Here is a 6000-nt window from a genome sequence, read left to right on the forward strand (position 1 = left end):
TGTGTGAAACTTTGCTTCATCCACCTAATGACTGAATGTATATGAGTGTACATATTATACTTGTATGTATGTGTATGTGTTTATGAGTGAATTTGATGGAGCTTGCTCATTGGAACTTGTCAAACTTTAATTTATTCAGCCAGTGACAGTGCATGTATGTGTGTGTGTGTGTGTGTATGTGATTATTTCCAGATACTTTCCTTCTTTTTTTACCCTCTATTTGCATCCCCCATGAGAATTTTCCATGATCAGTCACTCAGGGAGCAGTTTTTTCATCCTCAGTCAGTTGCTGACTCTATGTCCTGCTTCAATGTACTCTAGAGGTCAAATCTGCTCTGTATCAATTTACTTTGCAGGTCCTTGTGAAATTCGTAATGATCAATTGATGGTTATTATTTTCTAAAACTTGTTCCCTCTGTGTTGAATTTCTCCTCACGACTCTGTGATGAACAGGGAGACCCAGTTGACCTGCAGCACTGATTGAAAATAACCATTAAATAAATTCTTACTTGCATATATCTGGATTTATTTTAAGGAAACATTTTATTCATATTTTGAAATTTAATATCAAGCACCCCAATCCCACACATTTTTCTCACCTTTCATAACTGCCCTCCACTCATGAAACATTGCCCAGAACAGAGAAAAAATTCTCAGTTGTGCAAGTTCTAGTTGTGATAGTTTGTATCCCACAGTACCATATTGTCCGCATTTCTTTGTTTGCAATTGTTCACTGAAATGATTTGTTGTTCTTGAAAAAGATAAGACCTCTGACTTCTTTTACATATCAATACTAGAAACTCACAGGAACTCCTTTCCCTTGGCACAATTTCTGTTCTTGTCCTGTGTCTTTGAAATCCTTTAGACCCATGCATTCTTGTAGTCCATTGATAGGGTACCTGTTGGTGTGGATCAATTCAATTCTCTGCATCTGTGCCTGAAAGGACACTGACCCAGTCAGCCCATTAGCTTTGCAACTCTCACACACTCAGAGTCAGCTCACCTGAAACACCCCCATATTCAGGTCCAGTGGTAACATGCTGCCTAGGCATGGTTCAGAGAGCATCTTCCAAATGTTACAGCTGGTGAAGATGAAGGCCAGCTCTCCTATTCTTGTAACAACAAGGGCAACTCTCTTCTCTGTTGTAGGCAGTGAGGGATAATAGTGGAGGAGCGCCTGTCTTCCTTGTCCACACCACAACACAGGAGACAAGTGGCAGGGCTGGCTCTCCCATACTCATATCCTAATTGCCTGGTCATTGGCAAATTCTGCAATTTGAATGGTGTGCTCTCCTAAGTACTACAGATACCCAAGGCCAGGGTCATCTACTGCTATCAGGGCTAGCTCTCCCACAATGCCCAGGATAGGAGTAGAGTTAGTTCTGCATATCACTCAGGCATCAAGACCCTGGGGAGAAAAACAGACTAAGAATTTCCACTGGTCTTTGCTGATAAAGAAGGTCTGCCTGGACACTCATTGGTGTACAGGCATGGACAGGCTTACTTCCACATTCCTGTTGCAGATTGTCTCTCCATGTGAGTGCCAAGTCTCACTAAGGGGTGAACATTTCTGTTCTCACCATATTCCAACCTTACCTTTTGCTTTTTGACTGTACAGAGTTTTTTTGTCTCAGGCTACCCTCAAGTAGTCTGGCTCTAGGATGTTGCAGTCCTACTACAATCTGACCTTTATGTTCTCTGGGTTATCACTGAGTACTTATGATATGACTGTGAGCCAGCTTTCTTAGCCATTAGAAAAGTATCTGTAGTTTCTCATATACATTTGCTGGGAAAAAGATAAGTACTACAACTCATTCATGAAGAAGCAGGTCACAATTTCTAAGGAGAGCTTCAATCTCCAAACATTCCTTTAAGATCACCAGAGTGGATAATGTGGATACTGCCACATATAATTCTGCTTGGAGAAGACATTGACACCTCCTTAGTTTTCAGCTGTACAGCACTTCAGGTGGGTCTCTGCTCTGTGCCTTCCTTTTACAATGCAATAAGTTTGGAGGTGGCACAAATTTCCTGCCATTTTTTTGGGTTTCCTCTTTACTCTTGGCTTCAGAGCTCTGGCTCCTTGTTATACCACCAGAGCACATTCTAAAACTTGTTCATTAATGAGAATCTGTCTGTTTGGTTTTTGAAAAACTAAGTGCATATGTTCATGAACCAGTGTGTTCACAGTGATAGTTGCACTCATTATTTAGCCTAAAATTCTTACAACAACAGATTCTAAATGAATGTAATATTCACCTTCAGTAAACAATGGACTATGGGGAGATTGACATTTGTTGTTGCTGTTGTTGTTGTTGTTGTTGTTGTTGTTTACAGTGATTGAGGAAACTTTTAGGCAATTTCAAAATGACAGCATGAATTATGAAAAAGGAATACACTAGACTTTAGCAATACCTACCTTTGAGGAATAAGGTAAAATTGAAGATGCTTTAGGAAATTAACTGGAGAAATAAAACATGTACTAAGACTCACAAATGATATATAGAAATTCAGATATATGTCAGGAATCCTGTGGTTAGAGGGAGCCCTGCAGTCTGAGGTCGCCACCATCTTTGCTTCTGTGACCAAGCAGCTAACTCAGCCAGGTATGTAGGGAACACCAGAATAAAAGATTGCTCAGGACACAGACCACCTGGGTTCCTTCTGCATGTAGGAGCTGGGCACCTCAACAGCTGTGTGAGCACATATGCTGCAAGGGAGCAACTGACCTGCAGGGATTCCTGCGCTTAGAGGGAGTCCTTCTCTCATAGACCTGTGCCACATCTGACGCGGGTAAGATCCCACTTCCTGATACTTTATAGAGAACTGGCAGGAGCAGATTAATCGCCACTGCCCCAATACGGGTTGGATATGGTATACCTGTGCCACATCTGACATGGGGAAGATGCCAATTACTGAAACTCTCTGGAGAACTGGCAGGAGCAGGTTATTTGACCTGTGCCCCTTCTGACGTGGGGAAGAGCCTACTACCTGATACTCTCTAGAGAACAGGCAGGAGAACAGCATTCGAGAACTGGCAAGAGCAGGTCATGTGAGAACTTGCACCAATAGGTGCATTTGATGTGGTAGAAGCAGAAAATTCCAGAAACATCATCAGCAGAGCATTTGAGAAATAGCAGCCTGCAGGGTATTCGACCCTGGCCAATTCTGCCACAAGAGAGACCCCATCACCTGATACTTCCTGGAGAACCAGCTGTTTGCAGGGCATTGGAGAGAAAGGGAATCCTGGGAGTACAGAAATACAGGCCTGGAGGACACAGAAGAAAGAGAGAGAAAGACCAGATAATACCAGAGATAATAAGATGGCCAAAGGCAAACACAAGATCATTACCAGAAATGCAAGAAAATATGAGTCAACAGGTAGAAGCCCTTAAAGAGGATATACAAAAATTCCTTAAAGAATTTCAGGAAAAAAGCAAATAAACAAGGGAAAGAACTGAACAAAACTATCCAGGATCTAAAATTGGAAATAGAATCAATAAAGAAATCACAAAGTGAGACATCTCTGACAATAGAAAACATTGGAAAGAATTCAGGAGTCATAGATGCAAGCATCAACAACAGAATACAAGAGATAGAAGAAAGAATCTTAGATGCTGAAGATTCCATAGAAAACATTGACTCAACAGTCAAAAAAAAATGTAAAATGCAAAAAGCTTGTAACTCAAAATATTCAGGAAATCCAGGACAAGATGAGAAGACCAAACCTAAGGGTTATATGTATAGAAGAAAGTGAGGATTTACATCTTAAAGACCCAGTAAATATCTTCAACAAAATTATAGATGAAAACTTCCCTGGCCTAAAGAAAGAGATGTCCATGAACATACAAGAAGCCTACAGATATCCAAACAGATTGGACCAGAGCAGAAATATCTTCAGTCACATAATAGTCAAAGCACAAAATGCTTTAAACAAAGAAAGAATATTAAAGGCAGTGAGAGCCAAAGGTCAAGTAACATATAAAGGCAGACCTATCAGAATTACACCAGACTTCTCACCAGAGACTACAAAAGCCAGAAGAGCCTGGGTGGATATCATACAGACCCTAAGAGAACATAAATGTTAGCCCAGACTACTATACCCAGAAAACTTTCAGTTATCATAGATGGAAAAAAGCAAGACATTCCATGACAAAAGCGAATTTATACAATATCTTTCTACAAATCCAGGTCTGCAAAGGATAATTTGTGGAAAATACCAACACAAGGCAGCAAACCACACTGTAGAAAAACCAATAAGGTAATCTTTAAGCAAAACCAATAGAAGATAGATACACAACCAGAATTTCACTTTTGACTAGGAAGATAACAGTAAGCAACATTCACTTTTCCTTAATGTCTCTTAATATCAATGGTCTCAATTCCCCTATAAAAAGACATAGACTAACAGACTGGATACGTAAACAGGAACAAATGTTCTGCTGCAAACAAGAAAACCACCTCAGTGACAAAGACAGTCACTATTTAAGAGGCAAAGGTTGGAAAACAATTTTCCAAGCAAATTGTCCCAAGAAAAAGGCTGGAGTGGCTATTATTATATCGGATAAAATTGACTTTCAACTGAAAGTTGTCAAAAAAGATAAGGAGGGACACTTCATACTGCTCAAAGGAAAAATCTACAAAGATGAACTCTCAATTGGAGACAAAGTGTGGAGTAGAGACTAAAGGAAAGGCCACCTAGAGACTGCCCTATCTGAGGATTCATCTTATTAACAGTCACAAGACCCTGACACTATCATGGAAGACAAGAAATATAGACTGAAAGGAGCCTTTTATGACTGTCTCCTGAGGGGCTCTGGCAGAGCCTTACAGATACAGAGGCAGAAGCTAGCAGCCAACCATTGGACTAAGCGTGGGGTCCCCATTGAAGGAGTTGGAGGTCAGACTGGAGGAGCTAAGGGGGTTTACAACCCCATGGGAATAGCAATGATGTTGGCCACCCATATGCCCCATGCCTCCCAGGGACTAAACCATCAACCAAGGGGTTGGCTGAAACATGGTTCCAGCCAAAATTGTGGCAGAGCAAAGCCTTTTCAGGCATCAGTGGGAGGAGAGGTTTGCAGTTCTGTGAAGGCTCAATAGATGCCCCAACAAAGGAAAAAACAAGGGGGTGGAGGTAGCACTAGGTTGAGTGGAGGGGCATATACTTGGAGGGAGAGGGAAGAAGGACTGGTTGGGAGTTTTCTGGGAGTGGGAAAATCGGGAAAGGTTTTGGCATTTAAAATGTAAATGAAGATAATATTCAATAAAAAAAGAACAATGACTTCATGAAATTCACAGCAAAGGGATGGAACTAGAAAATATCTTCCTGAGTAAGGTAACCAAGACACAAAAGAACACCCATAGTATGAACTCACTGATAAGAGGATATAACCCCAAAACTCAGAATATGCACAATACAACCCAGAAAGTATATGCAGCTTCAGAAGGAGGATGACCAGATTGTAGATGCTTCAGTTCTACATAGAACAGGGAACTAATTTATCACAGAAGATAGGGCAAAAAGGGACACAGGAACAGCTACTGGAAGGGACTGGAGAGAAGTAAGTACAAAGGGTCAGAAAATTAGATAGAAAAATATAGCAGTGGGAGATGGAATGCTGTGAGTGCCCACTAGAAAGTCCAAAACTTCAGGGAAGCAAGAGTCTCCCAGGAGCCAATGGTGATGCTTTAGTTGAAATACCCTACAAATGGGAGATACAACCCATAGAGACCACCTGCAGTAGACAACCACTGCCTCCAGTGGAAGGATGGAAACACCCACCAAACTCATTTTTTTTTAACTCAGACATGTTTCTGTCCAAAGGAAAGACAGGCACAAAAAATGTAACAGAGTCTGAAGGAAATTCTACACAGAGACCACCTCTCCTAGGGGGTCTATTCCGTTTGAGGACACCAAACCCCCACACTATTGCAGGTGCCAATATGTACTTGCAGGCAGGAGCCATATATGGCTCTACCTTGAGAGGTTGTACTAAC

The sequence above is a fragment of the Apodemus sylvaticus genome, chromosome 6, assembly GCF_947179515.1.
Source record: "Apodemus sylvaticus chromosome 6, mApoSyl1.1, whole genome shotgun sequence".
Lineage (NCBI taxonomy): Eukaryota > Metazoa > Chordata > Mammalia > Rodentia > Muridae > Apodemus > Apodemus sylvaticus.